This window comes from Vulpes vulpes, chromosome X (genome assembly GCF_048418805.1).
Source record: "Vulpes vulpes isolate BD-2025 chromosome X, VulVul3, whole genome shotgun sequence".
Taxonomy (NCBI): Eukaryota; Metazoa; Chordata; class Mammalia; order Carnivora; family Canidae; genus Vulpes; species Vulpes vulpes.
This window is the reverse complement of record NC_132796.1, coordinates 38,583,287-38,608,470: the sequence shown is the minus strand read 5'-3', so window position 1 is coordinate 38,608,470 and position 25,184 is coordinate 38,583,287. Positions and strand designations below refer to the sequence as shown.

The 25,184-nt window shown below is 43.8% G+C and overlaps 1 pseudogene; it reads right to left on the bottom strand.

Moving 5' to 3' along the window:
* Positions 1 to 1,676: 1,676 nt before the first annotated feature.
* LOC112929960 (creatine kinase B-type-like) overlaps positions 1,677 to 25,184 on the bottom strand; it is a 39,987-nt pseudogene continuing 16,479 nt past the window's right edge.

Here is a 25,184-nt window from a genome sequence, read left to right as displayed (position 1 = left end):
TCATTTCAGGCCACATATTAGTTTCCATTGTTGCCATAGCAGATTACCATGATTTGTGCCTTTAAACAAAATCCATTCGTTAGTTCCCAGATCTGTAAGTCAGATGTCTGGATACAGCATGGCTCAATTGGATCTTCTGCCTCGGTCGGGTCTTATGATGCCAAAATCAAGATGTTGGCAGGACCTTTCTGGAGGTTCTGGGTAAGAATCTACCTCTGAAAACATTCAGATTGTTGGCTGAATTTAGTGCTTTGTGATTACAGGACTGAGGTCCTCGTTTTCTTGTTGGCTGTCGGTTCAGGAGCTGGTCTTGGCTCCTAGATGCTGCCCACATTCCTTCTCATGCTTTCATGTGTGCCCCTCCAACAAAGGCTGATTGAGTCCTTCTCATGCTTCAAATCACTGACTTTTCTTTCTGCCACATCTCTCCTCTGCTTCCAGACAGAGAAAATTCTCTGCTTTTAAGGACTTGAGAGATTAGATCATGCCTACTTGGATAGTCTAGGATAATTGTCTTATCTTCAGGTCCATAACCTTAATTCCATCTGCAAAATCCCTTTAGCCATGTAATGTAATATATTTACAGGTTCTAAGGGTTAGGGCAGGACACTAACCCTGGAAGGCCATTATTTGGCCTACTCCAGGCCAGGAAAAAAAAAAAAGATGAGACTGAAGGTTCATCATGAATTTGGGATTTTCAAACACAGATATCAGTGGCTTTCTTGAATAAGTGCATAGTACCTCTATAAAGAATGGTACCTGACTTTTTGTTCACTGGTCAATACAGGAGTCTTGGAGATGAAAAACTGACAAGCCCATGGACGCCTGGGTGGCTCAGTGGTTGAGTGTCTGCCTTTGGCTCAGGTCATGATCCGGGGTCCTGGGATGGAGTCCCACATCAGGCTCTGCCTATGTCTCTGCCTCTCTCTCTCTCTCTGTGTGTCTCTCATGAATAAATAAATAAAATCTTAAAAAAGAGAGAGAGAAAAAAAACCTGAGAAGCCCAGATATTATTCAAATATAATCAGTCAGGAACTTTGGGGTGAATACAGGGATGAATTTATAGACCTCTAATCCTAGAGCTTGTACCAGACCCCAAAAGAGTGGCAAGCCTTTTGGGAAAGATCTATGTGCCTTCTTGGGTCCCTCATGACCTCTTCATGAACAAAATGGGAACATCAAATCATCTGTGCATGTAAGATGTGACAAGGAGAGTCTAAAAGATGTTAGATATTATCTGGTTAATACAAACATCACTTGTATCCATCAGCTATTAGATAAGGTGTCAAAAGATACAATAAGATATTAATAACTACAAATGTCCGTAGTCATTTTAATTTGGGTGAATATAATAACAGCCAATCACCATTGGCTGGAACAGCCTTATAAATAAGGTCACAGGAGGATCTTCACTTGAAGAAAAGAAAAATTCAAGATACTCTTTGTGTGTGTGTTTTGTTTTGTTTTGTTTTGTTTTTGTAGCAGGCCGAAACCCTAGTTTATTTCAGCATCAGCAACATCTTAGCCATCACAAAAATAAACTCTACCAAGGGCGACAGAAGTCTCTACATGGAGGCTAAGGGCTCAGCCACCAAGGGGTGAACATCAGAGGGGTGCATGGGGGGCAGTGCGCCGGCAGTAAGTTCGGAAGCAGCGGGGCTGGTGGTGGTGCAGGTGCGGGCTGGGGCCTCACTTCTGGGCAGGCACGAGGTCATGGATGGCCTGGCCCTGCTCCAGCCGCTGCTCCATCTCGATGAGCAGCTTCACACCATCCACCACCATCTGTACCAGCTCCACCTCTGAGAAGCCCAGGCGGTCTGCGTCGGAGACCTCAAAGACGCCCCCCACAGCAGCTGTGTCCATACCACCTGTGCCTCGTTTCTGAAGCTGTAGCCGCTTGAGCACCTCCGGGAACTTCTCATGCTTGCCCAGGTGGGGCAGCTTGATGTGCACACCTGCCTGCAGGCCTGTGCCCAGGTTGGATGGGCAGGTGAGGATGTAGCCCAGGTGAGGGTTCCACGTGAATTCGTAATTCTTTGACTTGAAGAGTGCTTCAATCCGGGTGAGGCCGTTGCAGAACCCAGGGAACACCTCCTTCAGGTTGCCCCCTTTCTGCATGGAGATGACCGCAGGTGTCTTCCTCGTCGACCCACATCGGGAAGGTCTTATTGTCGTTGTGCCAGATGCCGCGGGCGTCCGGCCAGTCGTGGACAGGAGTCGAGGCCAGGAGCAGGGGCGACACGGGCTTACCGAAGAGGACGTGGTCGTCGATGAGCTGCTGCTGCTCCGCCTCGGTCCTGCTCTTGAGCGCGTAGTACCGGGGCCGGGTCGCCGGCCAGGCTCGACGGAGCTTCCACGGCGAGCGGCTCGAGGGCACGGCGGTCCCCGCAGCTGCAGTGCAGGGGGAGGCAGAAGCCGCGGAGCTGCGACCCGTGCGCACCCGCCAGCTCAGCACATAGTTGGGGTCCGGGTCGTCGCCCTGCAGGTCGTCGGGGTTGAGGCCGGTCTTGTGCTCGTAGCCACCGTGCCGGTCCTCGAGGATGGGGTCAAAGAGCTCCTTGCACACGTCATACGACTCCTCGTCGCCGGCCACGCAGCCCACGGTCATGATGTAGGGGTGGCCCGGGTTGTCCACGTCGGTCTGGATGACGTCGTCCAGCGGGAAGCCGCTCGCGCGCTCTTGGCGCGCAGCTCCTCATACAGCTCGGGGGTCCGCACCTTGGCCATGTGGTTGCCGTGGCCGCCGAGGTGGGGGGGGAGCACCTCCCTCAACGCGTCGTGGCTGTTGGAGAAGGGCGTGGCGGGGCGGGGGCGGGGCGGGTCCTGGTGGGGGGGCTTGGGGGGGGGGGCAGGTCGGCAGCTCCAGACCGGTGCAGGCCAACAGCCTGGTTTTGTTATTATTGTATTTTTTTCATAGTTACTTAAACTATTTTATTTTATTTTTTTAATTGGAGTTCAATTTGCCAACATATAGCATAACACCCAGTGCTCATCCCATCCAGTGCCCCCCTCAGTGCCCGTCACCCAGTCACCCCCACCCCCCGCCCACCTCCCTTTCCACCACCCCTTGTTCGTTTCCCAGAGTTAGGAGTCTCTCATGTTCTGTCTCCCTTTCTGATATTTCCCACTCATTTTCTCTCCTTCCCCTTTATTCCCTTTCACTATTTTTTATATTCCCCAAAGGAATGAGACCATAGAATGCTTGTCCTTCTCTGACTGACTTACTTCACTCAGCATAATACCCTCCAGTTCCATCCACGTCGAAGCAAATGGTGGGTATTTGTCATTTCTAATGGCTGAGGAATATTCCATTGTATACATAAACCACAGCTTCTTTATCCATTCATCTTTCGATGGACACCGAGGCTCCTTCCACAGTTTGGCTATTGTGGACATTGCTGCTAGAAACATCGGGGTGCAGGTGTCCCGGTGTTTCATTGCATCTGTATCTTTGGGGTAAATCCCCAGCAGTGCAATTGCTGGGTCGAAGGGCAGCTCTATTTTTAACTCTTTGGGGAACCTCCACACAGTTTTCCAGAGTGGCTGTACCAGTTCACATTCCCACCAACAGTGTAAGAGGGTTCCCCTTTCTCCGCATCCTCTCCAACATTTGTGGTTTCCTGCCTTGTTAAATTTCCCCATTCTCACTGGTGTGAGGTGGTATTTCATTGTGGTTTTGATTTGTATTTCCCTAATGGCAAGGGATGCAGAGCATTTTCTCATGTGCTTGTTGGCCATGTCTATGTCTTCTTCTGTGAGATTTCTCTTCATGTCTTTTGCCCATTTCATGATTGGATTGTTTGTTTCATTGCTGTTGAGTTTAAGAAGTTCTTTATAGATCTTGGATACTAGTCCTTTATCTGATAGGTCATTTGCAAATATCTTTTTTCCCAGGATTGACAACTCAAGGAAAGATACATATAAAAATTAGCTCTTCCCAGTGAAAAAAATTCTAACTTTGATATAGGCTAAATTAAAGGCTGTTAGGCCCCTTAATAGTGTAAAGTGATTTGGGGGGGAAATTGACTCAGAAAACCCAGCACTCATGACATATTGATAAGTAAAAGCAGAAGACTACAGAATGGCCTACATAGTAGTCTGTATTGTACATATACATTAAAAAAAAAAAAGAATGGGAGGCCACATACCAAAATCACAACAGAGTTGATCTCTGGGTGGTAAGATTTTAAGTATTTAAAATTCTTTTCTTTAGGGTGCCTGGGTGGCTCAGTTATGTAAGCATGTGACTCTTGATTTCAGCTCAGGCCATGATCTCAGGGTCAGGAGATGGAACCCCCTCATTGGGCTCTGCGCTCATCTGGGACTCCGTCTTCCTCTGCCCCTCCCTCCCATGCTTGTGTGTACTCTCACTCTCTCAAGTAAATAAGTCTTAAAAAAAAAAAACTAGAAAAATAAGATCCTTTTCTTTGTGTTCTTCTGAATTTTCAAATTTTCTTTCATTGAGCACGTATTACTTTCTAATTAGAAACAGAACCATGTAAAACTCAAAAAAGAACTCAAGGTGGAAAGAGGGAGTGGGATCCATTTCAGAATGTAACTCTCTGTGCTCTTAAATATCTTTATCTGCAGTGTGATAGATATTTTTCTTGCTTTTGGCTGCCAGGCACCTTTTCAAAGCCTTCCTATACTTAGGTATTTCCTACCTCTTGACTCTATTTCTCCCTCCCCCAAAGTGGAAGACAATGGCTCATTTTCCCAGCTTGGCCTGCAGCTAAGGCACAAACCTTTGATGGAGGTTCTTCATGACCACGCAGAACAATAGCAGTGAAATTTCTGTCCAGAAGCCAGAGACATTCGAAGGCATGCATATGGGAAATCGTGGCTGAGCGGCATTTGTTCATCAGAGGCAGAGGCCAAAATCCTAGTGGGAACTTTCTGGGCCAATTGGTGGTGGCTGTAGTGTCTCCACAGAAGCAATCTTGAGATGTGGTTTGGATCCTGTCTGGGCTGTGGAAAGTCTCTGCCAGATTCTCCAGTCTTCCAGGAGATTCTGTGAGCTACTTACTATCCTTTTATAAGTGGCATTTCTGCTCAAACTACCTAGGATATGAGTTTTGTTGACAGCTGAGAACCCTGACTATTATGGACTGAACTATGTCTTCTCTAAATTCATATGTTGAAGCCCTAACTCCCAGTACCTTAGAATGTGACTATATCTGGAGGTAGTTTAAAGAGGTGATTGAGTTAAAATGAGGTGGTTAGGACAGCCTCTGAGCCAATGTGATGGGTGTCCTTTTAAGAGGAGACCGCGGGGGCCCATGCACAGAGGAAAAGCCAGTGAGGACCCAGAGATAAGGCAGCAGTCTGCAGACCAAGGAGAGAAGCCTCAGACGAAACCAAGCCCTTGCCGACACCTCGATTTTAGACTCCTAACCTCCAAAACTGTAAAGAAAAAAATGTCTGTTGTTCCAGTGACACAGGCTGTGTCATTTTGCTACAGCAGCCTGAGCAGACTAACACGCTGACAATACAAGGACACGTCTGTAAAAGAAAAAACCCAAAACCTATGCCTCCGCCCCTGTTTTTGCGCTGAGCCACAGCAGTGGCCACAGAAAATGAACGCAAGATGGGGAAGGCCACGGCGACCAGTCAGGGTGGAGGAAGTCCGCGGCCTGTGGCTGGTAGCCAGGATGGCAGGGCCTCAGAGAGCTGATAGCATGTTTAAGGCACATACAGAGAATCACAGGTCAGGAACGGGGGCTGCCAGGAGGAGACAGAAGGCAAGATTCATGCCCACATGTCAGCATGATAGTTCACATCGAGGGCATGTACCGGAAGACACCAACCGCAAAGAAAACAGATCCAGAGGCGAACTCATTATTCTTTTGTTTTAAATAACATGCATCCATTTGCATTTGGTTACAAAAGAATTATATGCTTATTATAGGACATTTTAGAAAATACAGGTTTTTAAAAAATATTTTATTTATTTATTTATTTGACAGAGAGAGAGAGAGCAAGCAGGGGGAGCAGCAGAGGGAGAGGGAGAAGCAGGCAGCCCAATGTGGGACTCGATCCCATGACCCCAGGATCATGACCTGAGCCGAAGGCAGACACCTAACCTACTTTTAGCCACCTAAGGCACCCCACAGAACAGATTTAAATCAACACATGCACATAAATAAACCTCACTCCCAAGCTTCAAACCTAGAGATAAGACTAAAATTTGAATGTGCTTCCTTTAGGTCATTCTCCACGTATATATAACACTTTTTTAAAGATTTTATTTATTTATTCGTGAGAAACAGAGGGAGAGGGAGAGAGAGAGAGATTGAGAGAGAGAGAGAGAGAGAGAGGCAGAGACACAGGCAAAGGGAGAAGCAAGCTCCCTGCAGGGAGCCCGACGTGGGATTCGATCCTGGGTCTCCAGGATCACATCCTGGGCCAAAGGCGGCACCAAACCACTGAGCCACCCGGGCTGCCCTATATAACACATTTAAAAAGAATCCTCACTGGCAAGTGCCATGTAGTCCATTTCTATTGTTCATTCTCTGAACTGCTAACAATGTGGCAAGAGCATGTCTTGTTACATGAGCCTCGGGGAGTTGGTTTGCTGAGGGCGGACTGCTCAGCTGCTCAGCGGATCAAAGAGGCATGTCGCCAGTGAGCCTGGAAATAAGGGCAGGTTCTAAAAACAAAAACCGAAACAAGTTCATCTCCCTTTACTCAAGGAGGTCTGCCATGATGCTGTCGCTTGTTGACTGCTTGCATTTGAAAAACTAAGTCTCAAGGTTTAGAAATCCATAGTTCTGATCTTTTTAAAAAGTAGTATTAGAGAGATTGTATAATGGTTTATTGAGTTTAGAAATTCACCAATGACTACCTCCAGCCTTCCAAAGCTTTTTGCTAAAGCAGCCTGTACATGTCAAAAAATTGCTCTAAATAGCTTGCAAACCACTCGACTCTGCCCCTTTTATGTAGTAAAATTGGTCAGTTTCCCAACAGTAAAGAAGAGGGAAAATATAGATTGGCAGCAACCAACACTGCCCTGAGAACATCGGCTTTCTAAATCCAGGGCTTTTTAGTAGGAGACATAAGTAATTACAGCCTTATGTAGCTGTTAACTAACGTTTTCAAACCCCAGGAAAAAAGAGCATTCTTTTGCTGGCTTTTGTTTCTGCTTTGAACTCAGGGCTGTAATTCCTCATCCTGCTGGGCCAATCAGGGACACTGGTGACTTTTCACTAACCAGATCTAGATTTGCAGCCCCAACTGGGCACTTTAAATCACACCCAGAAGCAAATTGGAAACTCTTGTCTTCTGGGAAGCCTGGATATTTTGTGAGACGGTTAAAACCTTCTGCATTTGGGCTTGAACCTGGCCCACACTTTTGTGACTGCCCCCCTGGGTAAAGCCTTTCTGATTTTTCACTTCAGACAAAGTAAAAGAATCACTGGTCTCAGATGTGTGTGTGTGTGTGTGTGTGTGTGTGTGTGTGTGTGTGTGTGTAATCTGGGTAAAATATACATAACATAAAATGTACCATTTTAACCATTTCTGTAAGTGTACAGTTCTGTAGTATGAAGTGTATTCCTTGCTGTGCAACCATAACTGCTATCCATTTCCAGAATTTTTTAATGTTCCCCAAGTTCCATACCTATTAAATGCCAACTCCTCATTTCCTGTCTCCCCTACAGTCTCTGGCAACTGTCTCTGTTTCCCATCTCTGTGAATGTGACTCCTCTAGGTACCCTGTATAAGTGGAATCTTAGAATATTTGTCCTTTTGTAATTGGCTTCTTTTACTTAGCATAATGCCTTGAAGGTCTGTAACATATTGTAACATGTGTCAGAATTTCATTCCTTTTCAGGCTCTATAACAGTCCATGTGTGTATAGACTACATTCTGTTTATCCATTCATCTGTTGACAAAACACTTGGCTTCTACCTGTTGGCTACTGTGAATGATGCTGCTATGAACATGGATGTAGCAAAATCTTTCTCAGTTCTTGCTTTTGAATCTTTGGGGTATTTCCCCACAAAAGGAATTGCTGGATCATATGGTAATTCCATGTTTACATTTTTGAGGAACTGCATATTGTTCCCCAGAGTGTCAGACTATTTTACATCCCCACCAGCAGCATGCAAGGGTCCCGATTTCTTCAGATGTGTTTGTTTTTAAAAAGATTATATTTATTTATTCATGAGAGACACACACAGAGAGGCAGAGACCTAGGCAGAGGGAAAATCAGGCTGCCTGCAGGGAGCCCAATACAGGACTTGATCCTGGACCAGGGACAATGCCCTGAGCCAAAGGAAGGTGCTCAACAATTGAGCCACCCAGGCATCCCCAGATGTGTTTTAAAGTACCCACATTTGGGGCACCTGGGTGGCTCAGCGGCTTAAGCCTCCCACTCTTGATTTCAGCTCAGCTCATGATCTCAGGGTGGTGGGAATGAGCCCCAGGTCAGGCTCCACACTCAGCAAGGAGTCTGCTTCTCCCTTTTTCCCTCTCCCTTGCCCTGTGCACCATGTTCTCTATCTCTCTCTCTCTTTCTCTAGAATGAATAAACAAATCTTAAAAAAAAAAAAAAGTACCTACATTCGCATCACCAAATCACCATTTTCATTACCCCACAGAGCTTTGTTAAAAGTGGTTCCCAAACTCTGATGCAGGTAAAAATAACCTAAGGAGGCATAGAGAGAGAGAGGCAGAGACATAGGCAGATGGAGAAGCAGGCTCCCCACAGGGAGCCTCATGTGGTACTTGATCCCAGGACCCTAGGATCATGACCTGAGCCTAAGGCAGATGCTCAACCACTGAGCCACCCAGCTGCCCCTCAACTGCCTACATTTTGATCATCTTTTTACAGTTTCTCCTATTTATGCTTTCCTGTATTTTAAAAATGTCCAACATTGAACATGCATTACTTTTATAATTAGAAAAATGATCAAAAAAAAAAAAAAGAAAAATGATCCTCAAAGTATTACACCAAATAAAAATTCCTTGAAAACTCAAGTATTTCCTCTGTCGGGTTTTCTTTAGCAGCCACTTCCCTTCCACTCGAGACCTATCAGTCCCTCAGAGTCTGTGCCTTCCTGGCATTTAGTTTATAATTCTTCTAGACTATGTCTCTCTTTGAGAAGCAGTGGTTGCATTTATTTTATTTTATTTTATTAAAAAAAAACAGTGGTTGCATTAATAGAAACTTGAGAAAGAGGCCAGTGATTCTTGCCAGCAGTGCCTCACGGGTAATGGGATTCACTTTGGAGGCTGGGACATGGGAGTTCAGCATGAAACCCAGACACAATTAGATTCAGGAGACTGCTAGCTTACCGGAGACCACAGTATCAATTTATTAAATTACAGTGAGAAATAGGAGATCGCCAAATAGGACTACTTATGTGAGTCAGTCAGCACATGTTTTTCCCTGTAGAAATACATACCCAAGAGACCAAATGACTATTGGGTAAGCATGGGAATCAGACCACAAGAAATCAATGGTTAAAATCAGTGGTGTCATAAAACTACTGTCACCTGACAGAGCCATTTGCCTTCTGAAGCCATGTTTGCTAAAAATTCCAGAACACATGGGACAGTGAGTCAGAAAGAGACCTCACCTCTTGACCATCCTGGGGATCCACAGGCAGGTTTGTCCTTCTGCTCTCTTTATTTCTATATTCTATGCAGAATATCCCCTTTCTTTCAGCACATCATTCACCAGACAAAACACATAAGTAGGTTAACTCACATTCTGGGAAGGCTTTCCTGCAGATGTGTCCCCACAGTCCTATATGCATCGGGTACCTGAGCAAGATCAGGCAGTGCTGTTAGCATTGAGACAGGACGTGGGCTGGGGCAGGGGAGGAGATACTGAAAGATCTGCCTTAGATGCTGCAGCCTGCTTCAACAGCTAGAAGAGGTGTTACAAGTATGACCAAATCAGGTACTGAGGCTGAAAGATAGGAAGTGACAACAGGAAGGAAAACAAGAGAAAGCCCGAAGTAGATCAGAGGCCAAAGCCAGAGGTGCAGAGACTGTACTCAGACTAATTCTCATGGATATGGTCTCCTGATGATGACAGAGGCTTGTAGAGAACTCAGAGCCTGTGTCAGGGCTATGACCACCCCCCCACACTTAGAGACCTCCACACACACAGACCAGGTCCTGTTTAGTGCATCTGACTGGTGGTTTCTAAGTATCTCAAAAACACATTTATAAACCATCTGTTAGGTAGGGTGGCTCCTTTAAATGGCTGAGCTCATTTGTTTTATGGTAATTTTCATTCAGAGGGTGACTTCTATCTGACCTCATTAACAAATTCTGAGGTCATGTTATTGGACCCTATGGAAGTTATTTATATGTCTGGTCACCCTGATAGCCAAGGAATATCATGAATCCTCTCTATGTGTTCTCACCACCAAAGGCAAGTGCTTTAAAGAAAATTACAAGTCCAATGAAATTTGGGTGAATATATACATAATATAATTAATTAATTAACTAATTGTATTCTCAGAACACAGATCAATTAATTTCAGGGTTTCTGTGTGTTGCTGCTTACTATGATGAACAGAATTTATATATTATTTAGATCATCCAATTATCCTGAAGTACCATCACATTCGGCACTTATCTTTTTGTTTTCCTTACTGTATTTTTTTAAAGATTTATTTATATATTTTAGAAAGAGAGAGAGCGAGCATGTGCACACAAGCTGGAGGGAAGGGGCAGAGGGAGAGAGACAGAGAATCACAAGCAGACTCCCTGCTGAGCTCAGAGCCTGACTTGGGGCTCAATCTCATGACCCTGAGATGATGACCTGAGCTGAAACCCAGAGTTGGACACTCTACCAGCTGAGCCAGCCAGGTATGTTGTACACTTTAAATGGGTGAATTGTATAGTAAAAGAATTATATCTCAGTGTAGCTGTTAAAAACTCAATGACAGAGGTGCCTGGGTGGCTCAGTCGGTAGAGCATGCAACTTTTGATCTCAGGGGTCATGATTTCAAGTCCTACTTTGGGCATACTGCCTACTTAAACAAAAACAAATAAAAATAAAGCATACAATTCAATGGTTTTAATATATTCACAGATAAGTGCAACCACCACCACAAACAATTCTAGAACATTTTCATCACCTTGAAAAGAAATTCTGCACCCTTTAGCTATCACCCCTTAATTACCCACTGTCTAGCCCTAAGAAACCACTCATCTGCTTTCCATCTCTCTAGATTTGCCTGTTTCATATTTCATACTAATGAAATTATATACTACGTGGTTTTTTTGTGACCATCTTCTTTAATTCAGCCTAAACTTTTCAGATTGGTCCACGTTGTAACATCTGTCAGTACCCCATTCCTTTACATAGCCAAATAATATTCTACTATATGGATATACCACTTTCATTTATCCATTCATCCATTGATGAACATTCGGGCCGCTTTTGGCTATTATGAACAATGTTCCTATGGATATTTGTGTACAAGTCTTTGTGTGGCTATGCATTTTCATTTCACTTGAGTCTATAACTTGGGGTGACATTGTTGGTTTCTATGGAAATTTTATGTTTAACATTTTGAGAAACTGCCAAATTGTTTAGCAAAGCAGCTAAAAAAAAAATCACTTTATAATCTAATCATAAATGTATGAAGGCTCCAATTTCTCCACATCCTTGTCAATACTTGTTATTAACTGACTTTTTTATTAGAACCATCCTATGAAATGGTATCTCATTGTGGTCTTGATTTGATGATCTGATGACTAACAGTGACTAGCATCTCTTCATGTGGTTATTGGTCATTTGTATATCTTCCTTGGAAAAATGTCTGTTCTGATCTTTTGCCCATTTTTTAATTGGTTTGTCTTTTTATTATTGACATATAGAGTTCTTCATATAGTCTAGCTACAAGTCTTTTATCAGATATACTATTTGCAAATATTTTCTCCCAACCTATGTGTTGTTTTCTCACCTTCTGATGGTGTCCTTCAGAACCACAAACGTCTTAAATTTTGATGAAGCCCAATTTATCTTTTTGTTTTTCCAAACCACACACAGAACATGGTATCTAGGTGATTAACTCACAGCATCATGATGGGCTACACTTAACCTTCTTTCTTTTCAATACAACATGCTTTAAATTTTGGAGTATTTGATTGAATTCATTTAGTCATTAGCATGCCAAATGCACCCATGAGGAAACAACAGATCCACAATTTCTGGTTCAGCACAAGGGGTAAAAAAAGAAAAATTCAATCTACTTCCTACCTCGCCATCCAGTTTGACATCTTTTTTTCCTCTTTTCACATCCCTTCTTTTGAGATGAAACTTTAGTAACCAATTTATATAATGGCTTCACTTATTCCATGGCCTTGAGTGGCCAGCGTTGCAGACACATTTTTTCAGGAAGAATTGTTATTTTAATAACATTGATTCTTTCCAGCAGTGATAATGGCAGAGCACTCTTCCTGGACAATGACTTTGGAATAGCTCACAATGGGGGACTGAGATTGTACTTGAAAGATTTACCTAGCCGGAAGGTTTATAAAACTTACTCTGTGTTTACTCCTTATCAAAGATGGTCAAAACAGCATTGTTTTAGTTCTCTCTCCTCTTAACAAAACCTATGGCTGAGGTCTATAGCTCACACACTGTATTTTTAAGTCAGGGACTAGAAGGGAAGGGAAGATTACAGTTTTTCTAGTTCTCTAGTTCTTTCTGTTCCATAGCATGAGGTCATGAGTTAATTTATCACAAATGATTATTTTTCAGTCCAAGTTATTGTTGGCCATATGTTTGAAATAGATACCAGCCAAAGCATATGTAGCTGTCCTAGCTATACTAGTAAGTACAACACAACGTAAAAAATTCTCCGAAGATGAAGTATCCTCTGAGACAGATCCTGGCAGCAAGAAGGGCGTATATGGTTTGCTAAGACTGCACACCAGAAACAATATAAGCATTGACGTCACTCTTTTTCCTGGGTAATAAGACGGCATGTGCAGATGAATAGAGCAGATAAAAGGCCTTCATGCCAGTTACCTGGTTATTGATTCTGAGGTTTCACCTTTGACCTATGAAACTCTCTAGGGAGTTTCCTCCAGGGCCAATGCTTGGGGAAAATAATATATCTCTATACATATACATATACATATATATGTATAAAATCAGTGCAAAGTTTTATTTTTTTTTAAATCAATTCCCTATAGGAGCAAAGTCCCTGGTGAAGTGGTTAGTAAGCAACAAAGCCTCTAGAGAATTGCTGTTTCCTTCCAAAGCTTTTCTTTTTTGTCTTTAAGGCTACAAAAATCACCCTCTTAAAATGTGTTTTTGGAAAAATAAATTAGTAACAAATTTCAATGTTTTAAAATTCTATTAAAATGCCAACTGATTTCTTTCAGGAATGGTTTAGTTTCTTTCCGCCTCCAGAGCAGTAGTAATTTTTGTTATTTGCCATGTGAGCACTCATGCTTATGGAGAATTATAGGCACGCAGTTATATTTAAAGTGAATATTATTTAAGTATTGAAGGGTATGGAATTATATTCATTGAAATATAATTAAAGTACGGAGACATAATAATAAGTGGGTGGAAGTATGTGCAATAATAGTTCAAGGTAATCATTGCATTACGATTGGGCCACAGATTACAGGAGAGTATAATGAGGTCTCCATTTAATTAGGGCACTTTAATTCTGAGCCAGATTGGAGGCAAAGGGCACTTCAGAGAAGTGCTAGGGCCCATTCTTACTACAGAAATAGGCGAAAATGGCGTTCTGAAAAGATTTTCATTTGAGTTTAGGCGTAGCCAGTGAAATGAGAGACAGAATTTTAACCTCTGATTCCATTACTTCATTGTGTGGGCACAGGATACAATCTATGTCCATAGAATCTCTATGCTGAGGCAGTGCAAATAATTCTTGAATGGAGCCCCCAAGTGTCTCCCAATCCATCCCCATCTATCCCCTCCTACCATCGCTCACATTATTCCTACACGGAGAACCTCCACTCTGGCTGAACGTCCTTGGCTTGGCACTGGAAATACCATGAGCATGTCCTGAGAACAGGTATGTCCACATGTACATGCTGTTGAAACTTGGTAAAATGGAGCAAGGGAATCACTCAGCCAGATTTTTCAGAGCTGCTCTGGGTCAGCCACCCTACCCCTCCTCTGGCTCCCAGGAGGCCTTGAATTTCATCTTTTTTTGGTCCAGCTGATGTGCCCAGCAAGCAGCCCTTCAGAATGGCTGCCAGGATCCCTCAAGTAGGAAACTGGCACCCTGTTCTTGCCCTCCGAAATCAGTTCCTCCTAAACTGACCCCTCCCACCTCCTGGTGATGGCCAGAGCCATCCTCCCTCCCAGTTCTCTTGCCAAAGCAGCTTTCCAACCCCTCCTCCTCAACGAGCCACCCTTATGCCTCAAAAGTCACTTCTACCTCTGAATTCCTCGGACTCTAATTGTCTGTGGGGTTCACAGAACGATTTGTGGATGAATAGTGAAGTAATACATCACCACCCACTTGTCCTCCCAATAATTATAAGCTATCTGTGAGGAGAATTCCATGGAGGCTCTTCGTATCTTCAGTGGCTACCAGAGTGCGGATTGCCTAGCAGTAGTTATATATGGTGTTAAGAGTCATTTGTGCAGTGCTCTCGTCAAAAATGGGTAAGCTGCATCTAAACACAAGGAGACATCAGACAAAGCAAACTGAGTGATATTTTATACAAGAACTGGCTTGTACTCTTCCACCATGTCAAGATTATGAAGGGTGAAGAAAGACAGAGGAATGTTCCAGGTTAAGAGATTAAAGCGATGTGACAACTGAATGCAATGTGTGATCAAGGATTTGATGTTGAACCATAAGACTTTTCTCTATAACAGACGTAATTGTAAGAATTGGTAGAATCTAAATAAGATCTGAGGATCTAATCATGTCATTTCCATGTTCATTGACAGTAAGGGACAATTATACAGTGTTTATATGAGAATATCCTTGTTTGGAAGGAATATACACAGAAGTATTTAGGGGTAAAGAAACTTCATGTGTGCCATCTACTCCCAAATGGTTAAAAAATGATTATAAATATCATATATATATATATTAGGTATCACCCACACATATAAACATATGTATACACATACAAAGAGAAAAATAAAGCAAATTGTGGTAAAATGTTAATAGTTGGAAAAATCTGACTACATGAGTGTATGGAATTCTCGGCACCATTCTTGCAACCTGAAGTTAGAAATTGTGTCAAAATGAAAGTCTTTTGTTCACTTTTGTTATTTTTTGAAGTGTGGGCTCTGGAATAATGCTCCCTAGCTTGGAATTCCAACTCTGCCGCTTATCAGTTGGATGACTGTAGGCAAGTTACTAGGCCCGTGAGGGACTCTGTTTTCTCATCTGGGTTATGAAGATAATAATGGTACTGATTAGAGCAGGCTGCTCAAGTATTGATCTTAATTCTGGGAAAATTAAGCACTGCAAGTCTTTGGCCCAGAGTCAACTTGTGGTAAAGGATAGCTTCTATTATGAGATGGCCCAGTCCATGTTTCCAAACTACTTATGATAGAATGATGTTGAGAAATCATGAATTACTAGGGTCAGGAAGGGAACACCATAGGCCATGAATCTCTTGCGCACTTCCAAGGGGCCTTGCTAGCTGCTGTGACAGCTGAAAGCACCTGGGGGCTATCAATTCCTAATTTTTAAAGATCGTTAGGATCTTTAAAGAGGGCTTACTTAGCTTTGGACCCCCATCCAGGGCTCAAGCACAATAGGATGATCACCCTACCGGTGGGTGACATATGGCTGCCAATTAAAATCCCACCAGGCCCATTCCCAGAACGAGCTTTAACACATGGCCAGGTGGCTTGCGAGTGCTTTGGGCTGGATGCAGATATTTGTCCTCTCTTACCCAACAGAGAGCTGTTCTGAACAGCTCAGAGTCTCATTGGCTTGACAGACCCCGAGTCCTAAACCCAGAAGTATGTTCACATGGGAGAGAAATAACTACTTACAGAATTATCTAGACCAAGTCCTTTATTTCACCTCAGAGGAAACTGAGGCCCAGAAAGCTAATGAGATTATGCTGGCGATTACTCTGTGGGTATTCATACTGGGAGGACTAGAGCAAATTTCCCTAAATCTCTTGTCTTTGTCCTTTCCATTAAGGCCACATTGCTTTGCGGCACTGTGACCAATAGAGTCAAGGAACTCGGAGAGGCAGATGTATAGGGAATGACAGGAACCAGGGGCAATGCTCCCCTCATAGGCTGGTGCCAGTCAGCCTCTAAAGGGTCTCTCTGCTGAGACATGGTTAGCAAGGACTCCATGTCACAGGGATGCACGAAAAATAAGAAGGCAACATTTGCTGACATTTGAACAGTAGATCTCTGTAGGCCCAGGTGCAAATTGACCAAAATAAAGTGTTCAGTTTTCATTACACAATTTGCTTCCCTGATATTTACATGCTCTTTCTTCTATCTTCATCAAGAGGCTTCTTACCACTTTCTCTGGTTCTAAACGCCAACGATCTCCCTACCTTCCACTTTGCTATGACCATCTTGGACTTGAGGACATTAAGTGTGGCTTCACTGTAAAGTTCATAGTTGACCTTGACCTTGACTAATTCAGGGTGTACAGGACTGTTGCAGAAGGAAAATTCAGTTTCCTTTTGTTGTTGGTTAGGAAAGCTATTTCAAAAACAACTTGGAAGGTGACTGGAAAAACCGTCGATTCGGAGCTGGATATCTCTTTAGAGCTCATCCCACCCATTGAGGGAACTTTGTTGTCTCTGATAACTGAAAGTAGGGACAATCCTTATTATTTTTTTTCAAATTCTTCTGGAAGGAAGACAATGCAATTAACACAGAAAAATATGCAACTGGGCATCTGGAAGGATTGTTTTTTCCTTTTTAACCAAAGGCTGCTACGTTGAGGAAAGGTCTCAAGGCTGAAGAGCTAAGTGAGAATCTGATGGCAACCAAACTCTAGAATCTTGAAAAAAAACAATCTGTGTTGATTGAAGCATGCACCAGAAAGAGAGCAAAGCAGATTTCTGAATTCTCTATGAGGCTTGCGTTATTTGCTTGGCAAGGTGTTAAGAAGACATTTTAAAATCTTGCATAGGCAACCACAGCAGGGATATGGTGGAGATCACGTGTGGAGCTCTTGCAAAGTATCTTTACTTTGGTTATATATCTCTCTTTCCAAAATATCAGGAATCAGCATTTCTGAATTTGAATTAAACAACATTGGTATTGGGGCGCCTGGGTGGTTCAGTAGGTTAAGCTTCTGCCTTTGGCTCCCCCCGCAATGGATTTATCCAAAATCCAGAATCTTGACTCTCAGCTCTTAGGACTGAAGGTATGCTCCTCAGGAAAACATAGCTAGACACCTAAACTTAGATTCTGTCCTGGTAAGTAATGACTTTCTGTAGAGAAAAATCATAAAATTTGAAGATAATTAATTTTTTTCTTTAATTAGTGATGTGAACAATTTTTCTAAAGACTTTATTTGAGGGATCCCTGGGTGGTGCAGCGGTTTAGCGCCTGCCTTTGGCCCAGGGCGTGATCCTGGAGTCCCGGGATCGAATCCCACGTCGGACTCCTGGTGCATGGAGTCTGCTTCTTCTCCCTCTGCCGGTGTCTCTGCCTCTCTCTCTCTCTGTGTGTGACTATCATAAATAAATAAAAATTAAAAAAAAAAGACTTTATTTGAGAGAGAGTGTGCATGAGCAGGGGGAGGGGCAGAGGAAGAAGCAGTTTCCCCACAGAACAGGGAGCTGGATGCAGGGCTCAGGTCATGACCTGAGCCAAAGGCAGACACTCAACTGACTGAGCCACCCAGGTGCCCCAGTGATATGAACAATTTTGCTGGAAATGGGAGCTCTTTGCTTCCAACAGCCTTTGACTTCCAGCAGAGGTGTGCAACCTGCTACGTGTCCTCAGGGCAGAAGACCCCCAAGGAGTCAGCTGACTTCAGCTCTCTCTTAACTAGGCACACCATGCAGTGTGCAAAGCCATTGACAGCAAATACCCAGAATTAGGGAGAGTTAGAGTTTGCTCAAGGAGAAAAATGGAGAAGAAACAATTGCCCAGAAACCAGAGTGCTATGCTACATTTCAAGAAAGCATATTATAAAGAATTCAAACTTGGTTAACTATGTCATAAAAGTCATAGATTTTGAGGGGCACCTGGGTGTCTCAGTTGGTTAAGCTGCCCACTCTTGATTTTGGCTCAGGTTATGATCTCAGGGTCTTGGGCTGGAGCCCTGCACTGGGCTCCCTGCTCAGCGGGGAGTCTGCTGGAGATTCTCTCCTCTTCTTCTGCCCCTCCCCCTTCCAAATAAATAAATTAATCTTAAAAAATAAAACAACTAAATTTTGAAAAAGCTATGGGTGTAGAGCAAAACAGACATCTGTATATCTCAAAGGCCCAAATGTCTTTTTTCTTGCGTATCCAGTTTAGTCTATTCCATTGTATTCCTTCTGCCTTCATCTGGATTTGGGGTCTCATTCTGAGCCATTGCAATAGCTGGCTAAGTGATCCAGACTCCATATTGCTGCTGGGGTTGCTTTAATTTAAAAAAGAAAAAAGCTTTATGGGAAATTGGAGGCAGCCAGGATGTTGAACAGCAGGGAAATACTTGGAGGCACGTTGTCTCCTTTATGTAATGAAGTTACTTATTGTCTAGGCATTGAAGGCTGAGCTTTCAGAGTAGTTCTTCATGACCTGGAGAATGGTCAGGACAGAGCACTAGGTAACAGAAGTTGTGTGGCCTATGTGATCCTGATCAGGTAACTTGGATTTATATATAGGCCTAGTTGTGCCTGTTGGGGTGGCAGCCTGGCTTAGTTGGAGGAGCATGTGACTCTTGATCTTGGGGTGGTGAATTCAAGCCCCATGTTGAATGTAGAGGTTACTTTAGAGTAAAATCTTAAAAAAAAACAAACAACTTAGCTGTTCCTTTACCTTTGGAAAGGTGAGAAAGATGAAAAGGCACTGTCTATTACCAGAAAGAAAATTTTAGTATAGACCAGCCTTTCTCAGCTGGAGAAAGAGAGAATTACACCTTAAGGCACCCATTGTATGTAATAAAGTAATTTCTCTCCAATCTCTCTAGAATGAAACTAGTTATGTACCGTCTTTGGAAGAATTAAGAAAATGATCACTTGAAATGTTTTTCTATGTTGTGTAATTTAGAAGAGGATCTGCTATAAAGCATCATCTGTATGCCCACAGTCCAGGGGCACCTGGGTGGCTCAGTGGGTTAAGCATCTGCCCAGGTTCATGATCCCGGGGTCCTGAGATCGAGTCCCTAGACAGTGTGTGTGTGTGTGTGTGTGTGTGTGTGTGTGTTTGGGGGGGAGGAGCCTGCTCAGCAGGGAGTCTGCTTCTCTTTCTCTCTCTGCCCGACTTGTGCTTGCTTTCTCTCTAGTGCTCTCTCTCTCTCAAATAAAATCTTTTTTTTTAAAGCATCATTCATATGCACAGAGTCCAGATGATGAGGCCAACCAGTCCTTGACCTTTACCATCAAGGCCGTTGTCATTAGAGTCTTCCTGTGGCCAGCATTCGAGGCCCTCTTCCCCAGTCTCTCACTCAAGATCTTTAATACCAAGATCCTCAGGTCTTTGTACCCCTCTGCCCAACATCCTCCCTGACCCCACTTCTTAGTCCTCAAGTGCCAATGGCCTGTGAACCCTGGACTGAGCTAATAGCAACTGGACCAAACCCTGGGGGAGAAAATGTCAAAGGAAAAACATAACTCCAGAAGGTGGATAGAAGCCAGGGGGATGTTCAAGGCATCAGAAAGGGTGAATAGGGGCATCAGAATGAGCTACAATATTATTGGTCTACTTATCCATCTGTTTATCCATTCACTTATTCAGCATTTATTAATAAGAACCTACTAAGTGGGAGGCAGGCACTGTGTGTACAGTGATGAGGAAGATAGATGTCATTCTTTGCCCATTGGCAAGGAATTTATAGTTTAGATGAGCTAAGCAATGGGAGGAAGAATAGGGTTTTATAGATTCCAGAGGAAAACCGCTGTCATCTAAAACTTTGCAGACAAGGCAAGAGAAAAGAAGTAAGCTGGGCACCAGGTAGTCCAACTGACACCTTCTGATCCAGGCAGCTCTCATAGACACAGGTGGCCAAGAAGAATGTATGGGTAACAATCTTCTTGGGGAAGAGATGGGAGCCCCCGTCCACCGCCCCATTGGCAAACTTTGGCCTCCATAAGGAACAGCAGCAGAGCCAGTGTGAGCGTGTCAAGTATGTGCCACTGTGAGCTCAGGGGATCACGCCGCTTCTGGCCTGGGTGTATTTGGCCCGCTAAGGCTGTTAGGGAGCGGTGGAGGATGCTTGTTGTATTTTTTATCACATGCCCTTGGCCTTATTGGACTTCAGCTGGCATAGGTGTTCCAGGGCCTCTTAGCTTCTCTAACTTAGGGCTTTTTACCAAAGCTTAGTGAACTTGTCTAAGCCCATAAAACATCCAGAAATTTAGAGGAGGCAAAGCCCCAGGGGTACCCACCAACCAGAGGGAGATCGGAGTCCATGGATAAACGGTCTCACCTCTTGTCCTCTGGAAGGACGTTTCCGAAGCTCAGTCTCTCTGATCCATCAATGGGTTCCCAGTGAGAATGAGTCCACAGCAGTAACCAGCCCAACAAAGCACCCTTCCTTTGGCTTTTTCTCTTTCCCTGTCTCACTCTCCTCACTCCCTCACTCTTATTCTTGGGGTCACCTTCCAAATAAACTACCTGCAACCAAGTCCTTGTCCTAAGCCCTATGGTGGGGGAATCTTGAACAAAGGCAGGTGCCATGCCCCTTCAACAACACTACCCTAGCCCCGAGGAAAGAGGCCTTGCAAGTAAATCACTGAATTTTGGACTACCTTGCCCACCCTGTCATATCTGCATCTGGCCACTGCCTGTGTTATCTGTCCCCTGGATCCTGTCCTTCTGTGGTGTCTGTTGGTCTGCCCAGGCATGGGATGGATGGACTGCTTGCAATGGGATTCCTTCTTGTTTTCTCAGGCCCTGATATCTTTCTTCTTGGCCTCTCCTGTCCAGCATGCTGGTGTGGTCCTGCCCAGCTCATGCCACTTGTCCACTTGGAATGGTCTGTTCTGAGTGGGTACAAAAGACCTTTTGGTCCTAGTGGTTGCTGAGATCTGCCCCTCCCCCTAGGGGTGAGACACCCTAAAACAGCAGTCTACCAAGCACCCCATAATGTCTCAGACAGTAATAGATGGATTGGGAGTTCACGCTGAGAGAGGTGGGGGAGGAGGATCCAGGTTGCAGCCTGAGGCAAGGGACTTGTGGGGAGAAGACATTCATTGTCTGTGAGCCCAAGCAGTGCCCCTTATGCTGTCTCAAGACAGAACTGCCTCCCCACAAAGACTCGATCTGGGTTTCAAAGAAAAAATGGACAGACTGATCCACATGATGGGCCACTGCCTCTAGGGATTCAGGAAGAGCCTGAGGGTACAGATGGTGGGCTCTGCCTCGTGCCCCAAAACAAAGACACCTTGGGGAGACACTGGCCTTCTCCCCACCTTTCATGGGAAGATGCAGCTCAAACCCAGTTAGAAAAGCAAGAAATTGGGTGCCAGGAGAAGTGACTTGGGGCTTGGCTTGGCAGGGGTCAGCCTGCAAGCCATGAGAAGACAGGTGGCCTAAGGTGACAGGGAGAAAGTTCACAGGGTGCAGGTGATGTCTCTGAGGACCCTCAAGCCACCAGGGAAGGAAAGAAGTCGTTCTGGAATACTAGTGAAGTTGGAGGGTCTGGAGCATGAGCTTCATTCACTCCCATAATGGACCTTGTTTCTTCCTTTGGGGGACATAGGCCGGTGCTAATTACTTGTGGAACAAAAACATTCAAATCCATCAGATTTCTGAATCCACTTAGATCAACTCAGATCTTCCCAGTTTCCCCTCTCTGTTTATTCAGGGCCCTTCTCACAAGGATGAAGAGGAACAACATCTGCTTTGCCCTCTCCCTTTCTCCTGGGGTTGCTTACCTTGGGGGCAGAAACATTTGTCCATTATAGCCAGTAGGATCCTTCTTGTTGCCTGGTAGTTGAGTGAGCCGGTCTCTGAGATAGAATGGCCATCACTTTGACCCAGGTGCATGGAAGCCTACCCTCTTCCTGCTCCAGGCTATGCCAGCATGCACTCTGCCCCCTTACCTGGACATGCCAAACGGTCTTATAGTCTCCTCATGGAGTGAGTGGCATTGTCCTTGTCATGGAACCCATGGTTTGCTTATTTACATGGACAGACAATCAGTTACTTGCCCATGAGGTGAATAATTGGTCTCATCTCGTTGGCTTTTGAGTTTCTTCCCTCCAAAACTAATAGGTTGTCTATCTTTGGTTTTGATAATAATTCAACGTAAAGGCATCCATTCCCTTCACATCTTACAGATCGAGTATTCCTGACTCAGAAATGAATTTTCTGGGTTCAGTGTCTCAGAACCATAATAACTGACTTGGCAATATGAAAAGTCATTTACAACAAAAGTACGATGAGGCTCCTCTTCATTTGATACTGGAAATATCTTCCATAAATCTAGCTTATTAAAACAATGAGTCTCTCATAATATCTATGCAATTTTCAAATGATAGGGTCATAAAATTGCTATAAAATATTAAGTCTATTCTCTTTTGATGATAATGATGCAAATATTGATGTAGGCCCACTAAGATACACCAAGCACGTGTTTATCAAAATGGATGGATAGTGATATTGAAATACTTCTTCATAGCATGCATAAACGAGATTATGTGCTTTTACATTTTTTCTTTGTCTTTTCTAGTTAAAAGAGACATCCTTCATGTTTATGAGTGTGATTTTCATAAGACTTCACATTTTTTTATATTGAAGTTTCCATATACTACATTTTCATGACCCTTCACTGACTCACTTATACATTCACTCAACAAACAGATACGTGTGAGGTAGCATGTAAGTGCTTCAAGGAGTAAAATGGATCAAAACAGTTCACAATGCTCGAAAGTTCACAATTGTGTGGTGAGTTTAGGGAATACAGTAGGGATATGAGAAGAGCTATCCAAAATGGCACCCACAAGAGAATAAACGTGAAATAAAGATGTGATCATTGTGCTATGAGAGAAGAGAAAGGGGTAGTTCCTTCCAGCTTGAGTGTGAGAGAGAGCTTCCGGAAAAAATCACCCTGATCAGCAGAAACCACCACTGCAAGCAGCTACCCAAGCCTCCCCTAACATAAGATGCCATCTTTTCAAAGACTGATCCAATTTCCTCCTTGAAGATGAAGTTAATAGTGTCGTCCCCTGCCTTTTGGTAGAGAAGAAATAATCAGAAGTTTTGCCATACAGAGTAGAAATTGAGAGGATTATGTGGATATTCTTTATAAGGTCCAAAGTAATTTACAACTCCAAAGCATTTATTATGATTGCTCTTATATTTTTTTTATTAGTTTCAGAGGTAGAATTTAGTGATTCATCAGTTGCATACAACACCCAGTACTCATTCCATCAAGTGTCTTCTTTAATGCCCATCACTCAGTTACCCCATCCCTCCACCCACCTCCCCTGCAGTGACCCTGTTTGTTCCCCTAGAGTTAAGAGTCTCTTATGGTTTGCCTCCCTGTTTTCATCTTATTTTATTTTTCCTTCCCTTCCCCTATGTTCATCTGTTTTGTTTCTTAAATTCCACATATGAATGAGATCATATGATAGTTGTCTGTCTCTGACTTATTTTGCTTAGCATAATACTTTCTTGCTCTATCCATGTCATTGCAAATGGCAAGATTTCATTGTTTTTGATGGCTGAGTAATATTCCATTATATATATATATCTCCAGTCATCTGTTGATGGACATCTGGGCTCTTTCCATCGTTTGGCTACTGTGGACATTGCCGCTATAAATATTGGGTGCATTTGCCCCTTTGAATCACTGTTTGTATCCTTTGGATAAACACCTAGTAGTGTGTGGTGCCTGGGTGGCTCAGTTTGTTGGGCACCTGCCTTTGGCTTGGGTCATGATCCCAAGGCCCTGGGATCGAGCCCTGAGTTGGGCTTTCTGCTCAGTGGGGAGCTTGCTTCTCATTCTCCCTCTGTAGCTCCTCCCTGCTTGTGTTCACTTGCTCTCTGTCAAATAAATAAAATCTTTTTTATTTATTTACTTATTTTATTTTTTAGCAGCAGGCAGAGAGAGCGAGAAGCAAGCTCACTGCTGAGCAGAGAGCCTGACGTGGGACTCAATCCCAGGACCCTGGGATCATGACCCAAGCCGAAGGCAGATGCTTAGCTGACTAAAGCCACCCAGGTGCTCCAAATAAAAGTTTAAAAAAACAAAACAAAAAAAAACCCCTTAGTAGTGCAATTGCTGATTGCTCCTATGTTTAAGAATCCCTACCTCACAAATGTAAAAGACTATAAAGGGACTGTTTGGTGACTCTGGAGCATTTGTAAACCTAAGCTGTCTCAATCTCTTGCTCAGGCTGGGTTCCCTGAGGTTCTCACCACGGCAGCTTCTGTGTAGGCGTTGGCTCTGAGAATCTTGTTCTGACGAAACCCAAACATGTGTGCGCTCACCTTGTTCTCAGCAAAGCTTCCTCGCTGCCAGGCCTCTGGAAAGGGGTAAACACTAACTAAGCCCAGGCACCCCTTCTGTTTCTTCTCTTCCTCTGTCTCAAATTCATCCAAAAATAAGTCAGCAGACTCATGAAACCTGATGCCTTTGAGCAGATGCCAGGAAGAGTTGCTCCCTGGCTAGAATAATTAAGAGGGAAGGGAATTAGGTCTGGAGTTGCCACATTAAGAAGCCTGATGTAGCAATATCTGTTGGGCCTTCCTTGGGCAGACAGGGTCACCAACTGGGATGTTCTAAAATACTCACAAATTCTTGTATACTATAGCCACCATTTCCTCCCCTTGAACATGAGCTGGCCTATGGTGACTCACTTCTCACCAACAGAATGCAGACAAAGTGACAGTTGAGTGACTGCTGAGGCTGAGTTATCAAGGGTAATACAGCTTTTGCTAGGCTCTTGCTCTTGGGATCCCTGCCTTGGGATCCCAGTGCCATCATGTCAGGTGTCTGGCTACCTGGAGGCCACCATGCTAGAGAGCCCACATGGAGACCCAGAGAGACTGCCTGAGGTGTCCCGGTCTCCAGCTGTTTGAGTCCTTCCAGCATCAACATCCAGATTTGTGAGTAGATGAG